At 38.8% G+C, this 19,331-nt stretch overlaps 1 protein-coding gene across 1 annotated transcript in view; it reads left to right on the top strand.

Annotated features, from left to right (window-relative positions):
• Positions 1 to 19,331, top strand: part of PCDH7 (protocadherin 7) — a gene marked incomplete at its 5' end in the record, with an annotated part of 396,951 nt that overhangs the window by 256,441 nt on the left and 121,179 nt on the right. The window lies entirely within an intron of this gene.

The following is a 19,331-nucleotide window of genomic DNA, read 5'->3' as shown; positions in this document are numbered from 1 at the left end:
GGTCCTAATAGTATAAAACACTTTTTAATGGACTAGCTACATGCAAAAATTGATTCATAGGTATTTTCTGTTTTAGAGATTGTAGACAATTAAAGCTTGCTTTTTTTTTTTCAATAAATTCCCATCATGGTAGATCCAGGTGAACTGGTCCTGGAAACAGAGTTCCTTCAGCTAGAACATTTATGCATTGATATTCATATACATGCAACAGATCTAGGGTGAACTGAGTCAACAAAAGTCCATTCATATAGATTATGTATTTTTAAAGTAATGACAACATATCTACCACAGTGCTTAGCATGTGGTTAGTGTTGATTAAATATCATAACTAATCATTAGTATGAGAGACCACAAATGCTTGTAGTTGCATCAGTGATGGCAGGAATATTCATTTCAATTTCTGAAAATTTACTGTGTACAGTGAACTGTACTAACTATTTGGGAAATACAAAACAAAAACAGAAAACAAAGTGACAGGTCCTCAATTACCTGGCGGCAAGAAATGGGAATTCTGTCATCATCCATGCACTATGGAAATCATGCATGGTTGTGTTAGCATAGTGTTTGGAGAATATGACTGATAATAACACTTTTAAAATATTCAGAAATGCATTTGACTTCTTTGAAGCCACCCCCTTTCCCCAGCTCACACAACATTTAGGACACTCACAATTTCTTGATTCCCTCTGAAGTTTTTCAACAATCAGCTCAGTCAAAACAGAGTATCCAGAAAATGAGAAACCCAACATTTTCCATATGCGCTGCCATATTCCATCCCTTTGCTAGAGTCATATTTCATTAACATGTGGTATCTGGTGTTACAGGCATTGAAATTCTGGCTTTTTAAAAGAGCAGACACCAATTTTCTTTTTCTCAAAATGTATGGTACATTACTTATTTGGTGTCAAAATATCTATGTTTATTTGGCCTGTTTGCACACAAAAAAGCCAATATATAAATCACTTATTTGGTAACCCCAATTTTAACTATTTGGCTTAACAATGATGTGAAATTATTTTATTTTTTAGGTTGAATATTAATCTACGGGTGATAAGATTTAAGGTTTTGTAATACTAACCACTAATAATGCTGAATTGATGTCAATTGTATTAGTGATTAGTTTAGACAAAACTTTGGGATCAAAAGATGAAATGAACAGTCAAACTGGGAATGGAAGAACTCTTTGATCTAAAGGCTCTCTACGAAATGGTACTATTAATGCATGTGTCTTGATGCTGCTCAGAAAACAATACGGACAAATCATGATCGCTTAAAAAGTTTTTGTCTTGACACACTGTGAGTATGTGAATTGTTCCATTTTTTTTTGTTCTCTGTTTTACTAATTAGTTTTCCTTTTATGCAAGTGTGGTGTATGGATGAAGTTGTTGTTCAAGTATTTATGTATTAGAATCAAAATTATTTTAGGTTGGAAAGGTATTTGCTTTATGTAGTTGGGGACCAGGTGCATGAAGTATGAATTCACAAAATGTTAACATTTTACTTATTAAACACTGATAGAAGTGAATTGAAATCTTAATGAGGAGCAAAAAGAACAGGGTTCTTTGTTTTGAATCAAGAAGCCCTTATTGGATTAAATGCAGCCTTTTGATAGTTGATGACAACAATTTAAATATCAATAAACAAATGAAGTCAGGAAGGATACACTTAAGATCATTAAATAGGTATTCTGTTCCTTCTTTCTAGTTGCCACCCCCCCCCAAAAAAAAATTCCTGTAGTTTCCTTAGATTATAGGTTTAAGTAAAAACAGTGAAAATACGTATCATTCTTGGCCTTCTCTTCTAATGGGGACAGTAACTACAGTGATTTGAAATGTGCTTCTATCTTGTCTGTTTTATACATGAAATGTATGTGCAGTTTCTGTCTTTCATTTACAATATGCCTGAAAGTCTATATACTCATTAACCTTCTACAGACATTACATCTTGCCAAGACCTGTAGGTATTGAAAAGAATGTGTGGTACTTGTGTGGGCACATTTCACTTCTGAACTATAAATAATTCTCACCTCACATTTCCTTAATTTCTTAGCATTCTCTGAGCAGATGATTAAAGGGGTCTGTGAGTCCAACAGTGTGGCTAATTATTGAGTAAGTGGGAGCAATCTCCATAATATTCATTTAGAACAATATCATTCTGTTTGGAGCTTAGCCAGAAGGATTGTGAGTAGCTTGTGAGTAGAACATGACTAGTCCATGAATGGTTCAGTCTACATAAGCTTAATTATCAAAATAAAATTATTCTGCAAAGCATCCCCGAAACAGGTTTCATCCATCTGGCATTTAATAAGAGTTCTGAAGCATCTTTCATGAAAAACTAATAGAGAAAGTGGAATGAAGCTGTCAGGTTTAGAATACCTCAGTGTGTGGACAAAATTGGCTGACAGACCATAAACAAAAAGTAATTACAATATAGTTTAAGATCCACAAAAGCTGCCTGAGCGATTTTATTGGTAAGTTTTATGTAATTGCATCCGGTTTCATGTAATTAGAGTGAGAAATTAGAAAAAAATCATATTTAAAAGATCTTTCCTACACCCCTCTCAGCACACAGAATAATATAGAATAAGAAAAAAAATACCACAGTGAAGTGGAGATATATTACATTGCAGCCATCATAGTGTCAAAAGCATGATGGACAACTGTGATAGAGAAATTCTCCTCAAGGGCTCCACCTGTCTCTTCTGAAGCTTCCTCAGCTCCAGCAACCATGCATGAAGGGGAAGGAAAAGATGCTGAGCCTATTTTTTTTCCCTTACTGCCACCTCTTCAAAACAGTCTTCCAAGGTAGAAAAAGACTTTTCTGATAGTTATATCAGTGAGCTGCAGGATCAAGTATTTGAATACGAAATAAAGTTCATAGAAGGTGTTCCCAGCATTCCCAGGGCAAAGCTCAAAATGAGGTAAAGCAATTGAACCCCCCTCCACCAGGTCCAGATGTCCTCAGGATTGTTGTTGAAGGGAGGGCCAGGATAATTATTACTGTCATTACTGCTATTAATGATGATGAGACTAATGACAGTAGTTATGCAAACAGTAATCATTTGCAGACCATGTGTGAGAAGGACTGAGTACCAAGGATTGTTGGACTCCCACCCGATCTGCCCCACAAGAGCACCATCTAAATTAACATCTTGCCCCACCACCCCTTTTAGGTTATCTTATCTTCTAAATCACCTGCTTTATCACGAGCATTATCAGCCATCATCATTTTGCCATAATGGGTGGAAAATGCTAGTAATTGACTAATTCATTGTATTAAAAAAATGGGTTACAAAAGCAAGTAAACAAGGGAGCACAAATTTTCAATAGCCGTGAGTCTAAATTGTGCAGACATCAGCCTCAAAAATTATCAAAGCATAAGGCTGCTTGCTAAGTTCCTGGCTACCTATTTACCCACCAGTGCAGGATGGTTCAAGCCAGACCTTTTAAAGCATCAGACATTTCTTTTCCTCCACGTTCTGACTTGGGGACCATTCACCCCTCCTCTGCCGGGTTGTAAGAGCCTTGACATTAAGCAGTATGAGAAGGGCCTCCTGCCATATTTTGAAAGGAAACTACAGGTCCCCTCTGCAGGGTGGCCATTACCCACCATTTCCTGGCTGGGCTTTCAGTTGAACAGGTGGACTGTGGTCTTCTTTATTCTGTTTCTCGTGCTGAAGTGAAAACCTAAAGGAATCCAGCTGCTTGCACAATGCAGCAGTTCGGTTAGGGGGCCGGGGAGAGGGATAGAAGAGAAATCTGACTGAGCGTTTATAAAGCTGAGAGGAGCATTGTGACTGAAGTTGCTACTGCTGTAGGCTCAACAGGTTGACCAATCCTCTTAAATCTTGCTTTCCACTAGTCAAGATCTCTGTTTCAGTTCCACAGAAGGGAGGGAAAGGAGAAGAGTGTCCATTTCTCTGAGGTTCACTTGAAGACAAGTTAAGGGAAAAGATCTAGACTGGGATTTCTGTTCTTCCTTAATCTGAGTGTACTGTATGTATACTCCTGGCTCAGAAATCTTGACCCTTTAAAAAAAAAATAATTTAATTCATCCCCTCACTGAGTGGAAATGGTATGAGTATTTAGATTTCAGGACTAAGACAAGCTAATAGCTCGCTTAAGGTTGGAAACATGCCTTTGGCCAGAGTCTAATTCTTGAGATGGCCCAATGTGGGTTTTTTATGCAGAAAATATCTGAGCAGATGTCATGGAGAAAGTGACCTTCTTTCTATTGTTCATCCAATAAGATAACTTAAGGGTTCCTCTTCATAGCTTTCCAGCAATATGTATTTCTGCCAGGCATAAAGGAACAGAGTTAAAAAGACTCAACACATTAGTGAATGGAATTACATTTGCCCTCAAGCTTCTCTTTGCTAGGGCTTCCATCCAGTTGGCTTCCATCTTAACACACTGTAAATTTTCATAGGGGATTTGATCAACCTCCCAGGGTGTCAGAAAACAGACATATGTTTCTGACTCTTTCTGAAGGTTAAGCAATTTGTGCTTCTTTCAGCTGGAGTTTTTCTTTGGTGTCTCAAATACTATTAGCAGAAATTAAAAAGAAAATTAGAAAGACAAAAGTAGAGAGAGAACTGTCAACCTGATAGGATTTTCAAGGGGTGAGGACAAATTAAATAGACTGAAATTCAGTTCAGATGGATGCAAAATAATAACCCCAGCAGGATAAATTTTTTTTTAGCATAAAGTCCAGATAACGGTCTTTAAAAACTGCCTGTGTAGAGTTTGGGTTGAGGGCAACAAATACTATGATCATAAATGTAATAATTTCAAGTTCAGGAGAGGATCTGAGATCATAATTACCTTATAATACATTTTAGAAATGAGTTGGGGATGGTTTGTAGACTCAAATCTGCCAAAGCAGTTTACACTTTACATTTGGGAACAGACTATTGTTAGGCATTAAGGAACTTAGATCTGATACTGTGAGTCTATTTAGGTTCAGTACACTGCTATTTTGGAAGAAATGGTTTGTGTGCAGACAGTAGAAGAAGTCTACTGACATCACTAGTTTTCCAAGAATACAGCCCTGCCTTAAAGGAGAATTGATGAACTAAGGATTTGAAGATTTTATCATAAATTGTCATCAGGAACGTAGTATAGTTTATTATATGAGGATAGACTGAAAATATTAGATTTCATTTTGGAAACACAAAAGGTGAGATGGGACTTGATTTGGGTTCCTAAAACCATGAAGGACATGGACAGGGAGAAAGCTGGAGTTCATATTCACCAAGTCCCATACTAGCAGGAGGAGGAGGAGGAGGAGACAACCATCAAAGCTTATAGGTGATAGGCTCCAAGAATAGGAAACCAAACAGCAGGCAGTAAACATGGAATTTCTTACAGAAAGAAAAAAAAAACCAAAAAACTGTTGTGGTCTTTTATGCTTCCTTCAGTCGAAAGGAACATCAAGACTAGCAGCATTACATCACTCCTGGATGGGAAGGGTCCTTAATAATAATAATAATGATGATAATGTTGGTATTTGTTAAGCACTTACTATGTGCAGAGCACTGTTCTAAGTGCCAGGGTAGATACAGGGTCATCAGCTTGTCCTTCATGAGGCTCACAGTCTTCATCCCCATTTTGCAGATGAGGTAACTGAGGCACAGAGAAGTGAAGTGACTTGCCCACAGTCACACAACTGACAAGTGGAAGATCCGGGATTCGAACCCATCACCTCCGACTCCCAAGCCCAGGCTCTTTCCACTGAGCCATGCTGCTCCTTAGACTCATCAGTCCAAGTGGGCTGTCCAAGCTCTAAAAAGAAGAACTTTCCAGAAGTTAGCTATAGGAAGGTACAGTTCTGCCCAAACTCCTTCTGAGAGACCAGTCTTCTTGCTGATGAGGGTGGGCAGGGAGGATGGGCAGAGACTCAAGGAGGTCCAAATATAACCCATATATAATTGCAGTTCCAGTTACTTCCTGCCCTGCTCCTTTCGTGGTTGAAAGGCCCATCATGAGCTACTAGAGGCAAAAAATTGAGATATTAGAAGATCCACCTCTGACATTGACGATGGATATAAAGGACAGCATTCTTTTTCTCCAGACATCCTTTGGAAGGCAGTAGGATGATTTCACCAATTATGTCATTGCTAAGGAGAGAGGAACTAATTTAACTTATTAGAGCTTATTATGATGTCAGGGTGTGTGTGTGTGTGTGTGTGTGTGTGTGTGTGTGAGAGAGAGAGAGAGAGAGAGAGAGAGAGAGAGAGAGAGAGAGAGAGAGCAGGGGCTTAGGAGTCCGAGGTTGTGGGTTCTGATCCCAGCTCCGCTGATTGTCAGCTATGTGTCTTTGGGCAAATCACTTAACTTCTCTGTGCCTCAGTTACCTCATCTGGAAAATGGGGATTAGGACTGTGAGCCCCACTTGGGGTAACCTGATAACCTTGTAACTCCCCCAGCACTTAGAATAGTGCTTGGCACATAGTAAGCACTTACCAAATAGCATTATTATTGTTATTATAGTTTGCACTAAGTTGGACAACGACTTGAAATTTGAAAAGAAAATAAATGTGAGATGATGAATATTTATTCAATAGAAAAGTGACCTGAAAACTTAGAAATATCTTTGAGAAAATTATGGGGAGATTCAATGTAAACAATGTTGCCATGGATATTTAAGGAGTAGTCTTGGAACATTTTCAGTGGAAATCTGCCTGACCAGTGTAATAGAGCTATTCTTCAGATTTGGAAGTGGCACATCTGATACTGAGCCTAGAGGTGAGGCTTGAAAAGGTTAATGACTGAATGACTCTCTATTCCACACCATATACAGGGGAAACATTGTCCTCTAAGCATTACTGGTCATTTTCTAGCAATTATTTTTATTTTCTAATCTGTTTCTTTGTCCTCGAATTTTCCCAAACACTTTGCTCAATGAGAGCAGCTCCAGATCCACCAGGTATTATGGAAATGCAAGAGGCTCAAAACCTAAGAGGAGGATTTTCCAGCAGTATAGTTTGCACTTAATTGTAATTTAGAGAAATTTTAAAAATATATATACTTTCTGCAAGCTTCTTAGGATATATGTTACTAAAAGTTGAAACACAAAAGGCATGGAAACAGATGCTGTAGTATACCTCAATTCTCACCTACAACAGTCTTGCTATTTCAGTTCCTTGGCTCGGAGGAGGAACTGTGAACCATGACAAACGATGTGGTGGGTTTGTAGTGAAATGAATAAACAGCCACGAGGACATAGCTTGAGAGTAGCAAATACACTTTCCCTTTTGACCTAATGCAAATCTGAACCTAAGTCCTATGGATAGCCTAGAAAAACAAGTCAATACATCTTTGTCTTTCGTGTTATCCTTGACTCATCTCTCTCATTCAACCCACATATTCATTCAATCACTAAATCCTGTCTGTTCAGCCTTCACAACATTGCTAAATCCACCCTCTCCTTTCCATTCAAATGTCTACAATATTAATCCAAGCACGTATATTTCACCACCTTGATTAGTGAATAGGCCTCCTTGCCTTCTGTCTCTCCCCATGCCAGTCCATACTTCACTCTTGTACCCTCATCACTTTTCTACAAAAATGTTCATTCATGTTTCCCCACTACTCAAGAAGCTCCATTGATTGCCCATCCATCTCTGCATCAACAGAAACTCCTTGCCACTGGATTTAAAGCCCTCAATCACACTGCCCTCTTCCTACCTCACCTCACTCTTCTCCTTTTATAAGCCAGACTACACATTTTGTTCCTCTAATGACAACGTAGTACAGTGCTCTGAACACAGTAAGCACTCAATAAATATGATTGAATGAATGAACCTACTTAGCTGTACCCTGATCTCATCTACCTCACAGCCAACTCTCACCCAAGTCCTGCCTCTGGCCTGGAATTCTCTCCCTCTTCCTATCTGACAGGTAATTACTCTCACCACCTTCAAAGCCTTATTTCCTTCAGTCATATTTACTGAGTGCTTACTGCTTACAGACCACCATACTAAGTGCTTGGGAAAGGAAAACACAGCGATAAACAGTGACATTCCCTACCCACAACGAGTTTACAGTCTAGAGGTGGGGAGACAGACATCAATACAAATAGATAAAATTACAGATATGTACATAAGTGCTGTGGGGCTGGAAGGTGGGAAGAGCAAAAGGAGCAAGTCAGGGTGATGCAGAAGGGAGTGGGAGATGAGGAAAATGAAGATGAGGGGCGTAGTCTGGGAAAGCCTCTTGGAGGAGAACTGCCTTCAATAAGGCTTTGAAGGCGGGGAGAGTAATTGTCTGTCAGATTTGAGGAGGAAGGGCGTTCCAGGCCAGTGACAGTATGTGGGCTAGAGGTCGGCAGCAAGACCGAGGCCCAATGAAAAGATTAGCACAGAGGAGCTAAGTGTTCAAACATTTGTCCCCCGAGAGGCCTTCCCTGACTAAGCCCTCTTTTCCCCTTCTCCCACTCCATTCTGCATCACCCTAATTTGCTCCTTTTCTTCACCCCTCCTCAGCCCCATAGCACTCATGTACATATCTGTAATTTATTTATATTAATGGCTGTCTGCCCCTCTAGACTGTGAGCTCTTTAGAGGCAGTGAATATGTCTAGCAACTCTGTTATATTGTACTCTCCCAAGTGCTTGGTACCATGCTCCACATGCAGTAAGTCACCAATAATTATAATTGATTGATCAATTGATTTTTATCTACCTAACGAACCAAGAGGTATTTTAAATCCCCAAGTTAATCTTTTATCATTTTAAAAATCAGATGATTAGATATTTACTACTGTAAAATGTTTTCATTATTAGTATATTTGCTTCTATATGTCTGTGTATGTAGCTAGCTAGCTAGATGGATATTTGTCCTTCATATCTGAAGAAGATTCCACCGGCAGTGAAATGTCACCTAAGGAAACATTAGTAGTAAAAAATGTAAATACCAAACACTGTGCCCACATGAAGACAGGCCCTTATCATTCTGTTATGTTAGTTTGCAACACCTACTGCTGGTTTCAGTTTTCTCATCTTGCAACATTTCCAGACTTTCTACTAGAAAAGAGTTGCTCCTTCCTCAATTTCAGGGAACACATTCATTTTACTGAATCTGTAAAACATTTTCTCTATCCTCCTTACTCTCAGTTTCCAAATTTAAGACCACAATATAATAGTCAATAAGTTATCCAACAGACAATCCCAACAGACAGTCAGGTGAGGTCAATCAGTCAATCATATTGAGCGCCACTTGGTGTAAAGCACTGTTCTAAGAGCTTGGGAGAGTACAATGTAACAGATTTGGTAGACATGTTCCCTGCTTGCAAAGAGCTCACAGTCTACAGAGGAAAAGTGAGCATAGTTTCAGTGTTTTCATCACTTTCAGACATTGTTGCTTGTGATCCATCATGCCATTTGATGTTGAGAGTTTTTTTAATGTTGTTTCGTTTCGTGGGTTTTTATGTGAAGAGATGCAGGTTTCAGTGGAGGGGTTTCAGGAGAAGAGAGGTGAGCTGAGCCTGTTGTATGGATTGGAGAGGGGAGAGGTTAGAAGTTCACAGACCAGCAAGGAATTTAACTTAATACTCTAGGAAAAGGCCAAATAGAATTTATTCCTGGGTGGCAGTTGTTTGGGTGGGGAGGAAGGGAAGGATCCAGGAGATGCTGCTCAGGAAACCACCTTTTTTCTAATCTGCTAAAATTATAAGGATTAATCCAGAGGGCATTCTTATATTGGTAGCAAAATAATGTGAAATCCTGTATGTGTACCTTAACTTCCAGGACAGCTGGTGTCGGTAGAATCTGGACTAAGAAAAATGAATTTGAGGCAAGATAAACTCACCTTCCCCCCTGAAACATAAACTTTAATTTATCATTCTTTCTCAGAGCATTAGAGGCTGTCTTGAGACGTTTTCTTCCATCCCAAAAATAATTCCCTGGGAACTGTGCAGAGGCCTGGAGACACTTTATTTCATGTTGTTTCTCTTGTCGAATGCTGGGAATATAAGCTATATAGAAAATACGAGGAGCGTTTACTGAAGGAGCAAGAAAGGACAGCTATAAAGTATTTTCCCTGATCCTTTGTAATGGAGAGTTACAATTAAAGTGACTTCCCACCAATAAGTTTGAAAACAGAAACTTGTGGAAGTGACAAAGTTCAGTAGTTTATTGTAGGCAGTGTACTTTTAGACATTCCACCTGAAGGGCTGAAAAAATGCACCCTCTTGACTCTCTCTCTGAAAAATGTTTTTTAATATGGCTGGGTGAATAAGGACTAAGATCAAATCCAGTTTAGAAGGTGTTCACATAATGATCTTTTTCTTAATCTATTGGTTTAAGTAATCTTTTAAAATTTAGTTATGAAACATTTAAATTGCCACTGAAATAAGTTAAATTCCTTATACACATATACTGGACAAAACTCAATTGGTTACTAATTGGCAGAGAGAACATAGCAATCAAATTAGTGATCTCTAAATGAATTAATGTAAATACTAGTATGATATTTTTATTTGGGTCTAGTAATACAATTAAAAGTAACCTCCTTTCTAAAAGGGAACAATTTACGTTAATGCTTACCAATTGTTGAAGATGGCAGGAGGTCAGAAGAGTGGAAACTAGAATTATTAGAATAAGGGAAGGGAAAACATTGTAGATGCAGATAGTGGGTGTAGATTTTGAAATCTCACAAGATAGTTCCTCTTGACATGTCCATGAATAAGTGATTGGGAGGTAAGTGGGAGTAATGGGCTGATTTTTGAGTGTTTGTACCTAATGTTTTCAATTTTGTTAAAAAAAAGTAATTGGCAAAATCATCATGGATTAGAGAAGAGGGAGGTGAGGCCCTGGGGTTATCAAGCACAAGTTTTGGAATTTGGGAGTCTGGAATTTTTGGTCTGGACAGTAGTTATAGGAGTCATTCATTCATTCAATCATATTTATTAAAAGCTTACTGTATATAGAGCACTGTACTAAGCACATGGGAAAGAACAATGCAACAATTAACAGTGACAATTCCTGTTCACCACGAACTCACAGTCCAGAGGCGGGGAGGCAGACATCAATACAAATAAAATTACAGTAGCATTGCTACCTACGAAAGCGGGAAGAGTTACAGCATTTGGGTAAATGTTCGGTGGTCGAGATTGGTCCGGTGCCCAGATTTTTAGCTTCTCTCTCACACTTCTGACACTCCTCTAACTATAGTCCTTAACCCACTAAAATCCGGCTTCCCTCCCACCCCGATCTCTACTGAAACCTCTCTCTCTAAGGCATTAAGTGACCTCATTCTTGCTAAATCTGCAAGATTTTAAGTCTGCTGCTGCTGTACTCATTGACCTACGTACTCTGGGCCATTTAACAATTTGATGATGATGATGATAATGGTGGTATATTCACTAGGAAAAGGAGCACTTCCTACTGAAGCAGATAATTACCTAATGAATTCAATCAATGGAGATGGGCAGCCAATCTGCACCCTAATTAATTTAGGCTCCCAAAGTGTTGTGTTTTGGGTTTGAACATCCGACTTTACCTGCCTATGTGTCCTGGCTCCATCATCTAATTTCAGTGGATAATTGCTAGCTCTCCCTTTCACTTTCTGCCCCCAGATCCAGTCTGTTGCAATACACTATGTTCTGCCCCCTGTTTACTACACATTTTGTGTAGAACATGGTGGCTAAAGTAGACAACATTCATCCAGTAAAATGTGTCTCTCTGGATACAATGTGGTATGGGAAAAGATGATTTTGTGTATGTGCATTAGGTTGGAAAAGGGTTGAGTTTTAAACTGTTTTTTCTCACTAGGAGGAGAATGTAAGTATGCAATCCCCACATGCTTCAGACACTGAGTACATTGCAATCAGTAGGATAAATGTCTAGAAAAACAGAAAATAAAAATCTCTGAAGAATACAAAACTGACACTTTGCTTATAAAATAGAGGATGAGATGATTTAAACCAGAATTACAAGTCCCCAGGATACTTGACTACATCATAAGGAATGTCACCTATAGGGCAACAGTCACTGCTTTAGTGTTTCTTGCCAGACACCCTGACTAGAGAGCTCTCAGAAACTTAGGAAAAAGCCAAATAGCAGCAAGAGGGGCAGGGGAGGTGAGCACCAACTCCCCAGAGTTCCTCAGTCAATCACGGGTATTTATTGAGAACTTACTGTGTACAGAGTACTGTACTAAGCACATTAGGAAAGCATAACAGTGTAAGTAGTCATGTTCTCTGCCCTCAAGGAGATGATGGGAAACAAAAATTAAAATAAACTACAGGTAAGGTAGACATATGAGACTGTGAACTCTATATGGGACAGGGACATATCCAGTGTGAGTCACTGTATCAACCACAGCACATAGAAAGTACTTGACACATAGTAAGTGTTCAGTGAATGCAATTATTATTATTGTCATCATTATTACAAAGCCATAAATCATGTTTAGTGAGCATTTGCTGTGAGCAGAGAACTGTACTAGGCACTTGGGTGAGTACAGTACAGAGGGTTGGTAGACATGTTACCTGCCTATTATTATTATTATTATATGTACATAAATCTGGGAGTGAGGGATGGGACTAAGCATATAGGTAATGGAAAAAGGAGGGAAAATGTGGTGGGGAGTTGATAAATTAGTCAGGGAGAGGCTCCTGGAGGAGATGTGATTTTAGCAAGGCTTCAGAGATGGAGAAAATAGGGGCCTGTTAGATACAAAGCAGTAAGGAGCTCCAGGCCAGAGGAAGGGTCTGAGCAAGTTCTTCCTGTCTTTGGATGATAGAATGAGCCTCAGATGACCCATTTTATTATTTTATACAAAATTATTTTAAGTTTCCTCAAATACATATTACACGAAAGAATGCAGGAACAAGCCTGATGTACCTTTGAAGAGGCAGAATAGCTAAAAGATACAGTAGATTTCAAAAAATAAAATATAAATGTACTGTAAATGTTTTCTATCAGCATCATCAGTTAATGTAGATGATGCTAATTAAAAGTAAATTTAGACAGTGATTAGGTTCTCTCGCCATTGTTAGAGAGAATTGATTCTGTTATAGATCTAATAAGTTAACGTAAGAAGTTAATGATATATTGATGCATTTTAAAGCACCTAATTTAAATTGTAATTCTGAGGAAAACATTTGTGCTAATACTGAATATTAAATGGCAAAACTTCTCTCTTGCAAATGAAATGGCACTATTCATATAACCCTAGAGACACGCACATGTTGATGTTTGAAATAAATTATTGTGTATGGCTGTATAATCTCAATTTCAGTCTTATAAAATGTATAATACAAGAATTCTATTGCACGTGTGTGCATTTATAAGGCATAATGCAGCTGTGTGTGGCATAATAACTTTATTGAACTAAATTATGTACTGTAGAACTTGCTGCAAAATTTCACAGTCCCATCTGGACCAGATGTGGCAATCGAGAAGGCAGAGTGGGCATGGGATTTTTACAGAACTATTATGAAAAACAGCTAGATTTTCCTTCTGCTTAATTTCACATTCAGAAAATCTGGTCAGTAGGTAGTGATAATAATGCCTGTGGGGTTTTTTGTTGTTGTTGTTGTTGTTGGTTTTTTTACCGCTTCTGGCCCTCATTTCTGTGTCACCTCTACACTTGATTCTGTACTCTTGAAGTACTTGATATTCATTTCACCCTCACAGCACTCATGTACATATGTGTGACATTTATTTCAGTGCCTGTCTTCCCCTCTAGACAGTAAATCCTTAGTGGGCAGGGAATTTGTCTTCCAACTCTATTGTATTGTACTCTCCCAAACACTTACTAGAAGTGCTATGCACACAGTAGGGGCTCAATAAATACCACTGATTGATTAAAATAACCCATCACATTAGGAAAATCAATCAGACAGTCAATCATAACTGTTGAGTACTTCCTATGAGCAGAGCACATATAACAAGTAGAAGAGGTTGGAGGGATCTTATCCATGAAAATGCATGTCCCACCAACATCCATTCCACACTATGGTGTGTGGAAAACAATTCATCTCTGCCAACTATGCTATTGCAGCTATCTGTGTCCCCGATGTGTTTTCAAACCAGCTACTTTTTTATTATTATACAAATTATATATGTAAAGTGCTTACTATGTGCCAGGAATTGTACTAAGCAATGAGGTAGACATAAGCTAATTAGGTTGGACCCAGTCCCTGTCCCATGTGGGGTTCAAAGTCTTAATCCCCATTTTACAGAATAGGTAACTGAGGCATAGAGAAGTTGAGTTACTTGCCCAAGGTCACAGAGCATACAAGTGGCAGAGCAAGGATTAGAGCGCAGGTCCTTCTCACTCCCAGGCTTGTGCTTTATTGACTGGACCACACTGCTCCTAGTAGCTACTTTGGCTATCAGAGTCCCCCTGAAGCCTACATTGTAGCAGACTATGTGGTAGGAGGGTATATTTTGCTTTCCTAAACATATAATCTTCAAGTAGGGAAAAAAAATGATTTTATGGGGAGTCAATCAAAATGGAAATGCACCTAGATTCAACCCAAGTTTTATAGGGTGTGTGTTTCCACCCACTGAAATGGATTGAATTGATTGTGACCCAACCAATAACTGCCATTATGCTTAGTTTCATGTTGGACCCGCTGTTTCTGGTGGGTGCAATGTTCACAATTCAAAAGTGTTTATTAGCCCAGCATTTCTGCTCAACCAGTAAGTTCTTGCTCAGTCTCTCACTACACCCTTTAAGTAAATGGGCACAGAGGCGTAAGTTCTCCCGGAGGGCACTCGTACAAGAAAGGCACACTTTGGTGAGCTGATAGTGTTTAAGTTAATTATTGATAAGTGGCATAAAGAAGGAAGAGAAAGAGAGCCCAAGAGATCCTTGAAAATACACCATTATGACAATAATTAATTTCACAGATGCAGGGTATTTCTCAGTAAAATTATTCATTCAGTAATTAATGCAGCTCTTATTGGGGATTTTGCCACGGAATAATTATTCCTTGACGTATTCTGAGCAAAGCTTAATAGAAAAATCAAGGGATAGAACTATGTTTGTATCTACTATGTTTCTTCTGTCAATAGCTATATCCCCAAATGTTTTGACATATGTGTTCCTGGCATACGTGAAGTTGTGTCTCATGTATAACCACACAGCTCCTGAAGGGATCTTGGTCTGAATGGCCACCTGGGTTGTTCTTTTGTGATTAGGACAAATATAACTTATATTTGTCTTATTACTCAATTTTATTTTCAGATGTTTCCAAATAGATTTATTTTTCTTCAAACCTTCTGATGCCTGTAGTATAAGTCTGCCCCCTCTGAGACCAATGACAATACACTTCTTCAATGCGGCATTATGAATAAAGCACTAGACACATTCAGTTGAATGCAAATTTTGTTTTAGAGTGGCTATAGAGTGTTTCTTTGCTTTTAACCTCTGTAGTTTGCCAGGAAATCTTGACATTTCTGTCAAGGGGTTATTTATGGAGAATAACGTCTTTGGAAACCTCCAACCATAGGATTTTACCCACTCAGTGATCTGAGCACGAATCCTTGTGAAACATGAGTGGAAGGATCTGAACTCTTGGTAACATCCTTCCCTCCAGGAAAATATAACCAGAAAGCAACTTGCCCTTCTATAGCATTGCACCAGTGAAATTATAATTAGAACTCACATTTTGCACTGTAGCAATAACAAACCTTGGATCACAGAAGTATTGTGTCTACAAGGAAGCCAGCTCCTTTGTTTAAATTAGCACAAAGTGAAAGAGTTTACATTTTTCTTCCCAAAAACTTTAGGCAGCAACAGTTAATGCAGTGGTAAATCAGAGCTTGTTTTATTGAAGGAACCAATAGTCAAATCAAAAACAAGTTGTTCCTTAAATACATTTTCCCCTAGGTCCTTGGAGTAATGCATTTTTGAATGTTTTCATTCCTTATTTGATTTTTCCCTTTTTTAATTCATGCTATATTGAACAAAGCGTGGGCTGGGTTAGAATTTTAAGGGTTAGATTAGTAAGCTTTTACTTGTATTACTAGTCTAGGAGCTGATATAAGTGCCCAGGGCAAGCAGATTTTTGAGTGGATTTTCCCAGCAGCAATATCCATTTTTAAGCCAAAGTGTCCCCAGTGTAAATCTGAATATGGCATCAAGCCCACATTTACAGAGCGAGAACCATGGAGATATTTGTGGATATGAGAGCGGGTCCATGACAAGGGTGCAATTTGCATAAAAACTGTTTGGTTGGCTTACAAATTTGCCTTGGTGTCCTATCAGTTCAACGTATCCCGAGGTGACCCAGTGTTTTGACATATCAATATCTGCAAATCAGGAACCCTAAGTATTCCTGGACATATGACCACTATTCTTGGATTCTGATTAAGTAGTTCATTTCAAGGTGAATACTTGAATTCTGATATTTTGATTCCTCTTCCTCAATCAATCAGCAGTATTTATGGAGCACTTATGGTGTGTACTATACTAGCATCTGGGAGACAACAATAGAGTTGGTAGGTTCCCTGACCACAAGAAGCCCATTACTGCAAACGATTAGAAAAATACCTTGGGTTACAAAGTTCACCAAAGATATTTTTAAACAGTATCCTACCTCCATTTTATCCTCTTTTTTTCCCAAGTGAAAGTTATTTTCTTAGCTCCCCAGATGGTTAAATTAGTATTGGTACAACATTCTGGAGAAAGTTTGATGGGATGATAGCCACTGGGGGAATGGCACTATTGCTCTGAAAGAACAATCTGAAACCAACAAAGACTAATGAAATGCAATTTGCTGTAACCCTTCATTCACCTTTCAGCAATTACATATCAACATATCCCAGATCAACACATCCTGAAAGAGCCAGGCTATTCACATGCATTGCATGTGGATTTTAGAGGTCAGTAATAAAGCTGAAACTATTCCTTCAAGTATCCATTAATATACCCCAGTTTAAGGTCATCATATCCATTGATGTTTTATGGTGAAACCATTCTTATTTATAAAGCTAACTGTCCATGCAGCAGCAGGAGCATAATCTAGTGGACATCGAATTTATGGACCTCCATTTCAGTCCCAGTTCTGCCACTGACATAAGGTGACATAAGAAAAGTGACTAAACCTCCCTGTACCTGTTTCCTCATTTTCAAATGGAGATATAATTCGGCCTCTCCCTTCCATCTAGGGAGGTGGTGAGGCTAAAATGAGATAAATGTGTGTCGGGGGGAAATGTTACCTAATTTCAAGATGCTATGGTTAAGTAACAATTTTTAGTTTCCATTCTCCAAACTCTAGTACTTACATCAATTCAAATGGGAAATAGACTCTATCCTTTGGATAATTATTTTAATAACAAGCTTTTTAGTGAATCATGAATCACCATCATCATCATCATCTGTCATCATCATTATTTATTAACAAAGAGCTATCCCCTCCCATGAAACAAGAGTGATTGCTGAGATGTGATCTCTCCCCCTGAGGAATTTTGCAGGGAAAGGAGGAACCAAACAAACATAAAGTTAAACTTAATGTTAAGTGTTGAAGCCATAAAAAACACAAAAGTAGAAGCAGGTTACTGTGGCCTAGATGATCCATCTCCTGTTTGTAGGCTTATTAGAAAGATTTAAATCAAGATAGATATGTCTAGAAACAGAATTTAATAACATTTGCAGGTGGAAATACTCAGTCTCTTTTTTATGAAATTTTATTTTTGCCCATCTTTGCTGCTGGGAAATGAATTTTGGAAGTGCTCCCCCACCTTCTGATTTCATTCTCCCTGAGAACCTGAAACTCAAGGCCATAAATACCAAGCCAGTCTGTAGGTCTGGCACTTCCAGGTAGAACTAGCTAGAATGGAGATAGCCCCGCCAGCTTTCGTGTCACTGGTTGATAAATTCTTGAATTAGAACATAGCTGTTGGAGATTAAGGAGGTATGCACAGTACTTGTCTTATCAGATGGACTGCTTTCAATTTGACTACTGGTATACATAATGTGTTTCTGTAGGGTGAGTGTATCCTTCTCCCTCCGTAATCCTCTGTTACTTTACCTCCTTGTGCTTGTTGGGAGGGCTCTTCCAATTCTGTAGAACTTGTTCTGAACAGTATTAGTAATATAAAATTTAACTTTATTTGAAGTATAGGAAATATTTGAGAGTATAATATTGATAGAAGTATGCTTTTAGGCCCAAATTTGTACTGGAAAAGTTATGATTGAATTCTCCCCACCTTCAAAACAGTATTCAAGTTGCATCTCCACCAAGAGGCCATCAGAGACTAAGCCCTCACTTCCTCTACCTTCTGTATGACCCATATACCCAAGTATATGTACGCCCCTTAAGTGCTTGATATTCACCCCATCTTCAGCCCCCACAGCACTTATGTGTATATCTGTAATTTATTTTGAAGTCTCTCTCCCCCCTCCAAACTGTAAGCTCCCTGTGAACAGGAAATGTGGCAACAACTCTGTTGTATTGTATGCTCCCAAGCACTTAGTACAGTGCTCTGCGCATGGTAAGCACTTAGTAACTTGATTGATATTAGATAAAAACAAATTAAAATCACCACTAGTACAGAATTCAAACCTGCACCAGGTATACTGATTGTCTGTGGATTCACCCAATTAACAATCAATATTATCCTTTGACACCCTACATCTCCTTTGTCCACTGCAGCCCTCAGTAGAGTTTTTGGATTTAATTGCCAGCTGCCTCCTGGAAGCATCTGTGAATCCGGGGATTTCTCAGCCATTCAGAGAGTCAATATGAATTGCCTATCCAACACCAGACCTTACCAAATATGATTCATGCCCAACCTTAATATATTTACCCCACAAGGCTTGTACTGTGACATAGGAGAGCCTGTTTCCTTTTTGCTAGTGAAGGGAACGGGCGCCATTGGCAGCATGAAAAAAGAGGCAGATTTCAAACACTCTTTTCAACCGGGAATCCGGTTTGCCGCATGCAGATATGAGCAGAGAGAGGAATAAAAGGCAAATTATAGCTCCAAAGCCACCTTGTTGCCTTCAGAAAATGCCTGTTAGATTTCTTTTGCTCTTCTACTGCCACTTTGGGAGACAATAAAAAGGCGTACGCAGCAAACTCATCTGAGTAATTCCACCCACTAAGTCCAGATGTTGGCCAGATGTTTTGCAACTGTCAAAGGTACTATTTAAGGTGGGGACCTAGTCAAGAGGAGAAAAGAAACAACCTTCAGCATTTTATGAAGCAGGAGAAAGCATGATTTTAGTGTTCAAGTCACATTCTATTGTGATCCAACAGCATTCATGTTATATTGTACCTTGAGACCATGGATTCTTCCCTTGGGCTTTGCCAGTTGAAACTTCTATTTTGGAAACCTTTTTTTTGTTTCCCTGGGGGACAATATTGGTAGCT

Source organism: Ornithorhynchus anatinus, chromosome 18 (assembly GCF_004115215.2).
Source record: "Ornithorhynchus anatinus isolate Pmale09 chromosome 18, mOrnAna1.pri.v4, whole genome shotgun sequence".
NCBI lineage: Eukaryota > Metazoa > Chordata > Mammalia > Monotremata > Ornithorhynchidae > Ornithorhynchus > Ornithorhynchus anatinus.
Note: the sequence above shows the minus strand (reverse complement) of the source record. Positions and strands in the feature narration are given on the sequence as shown.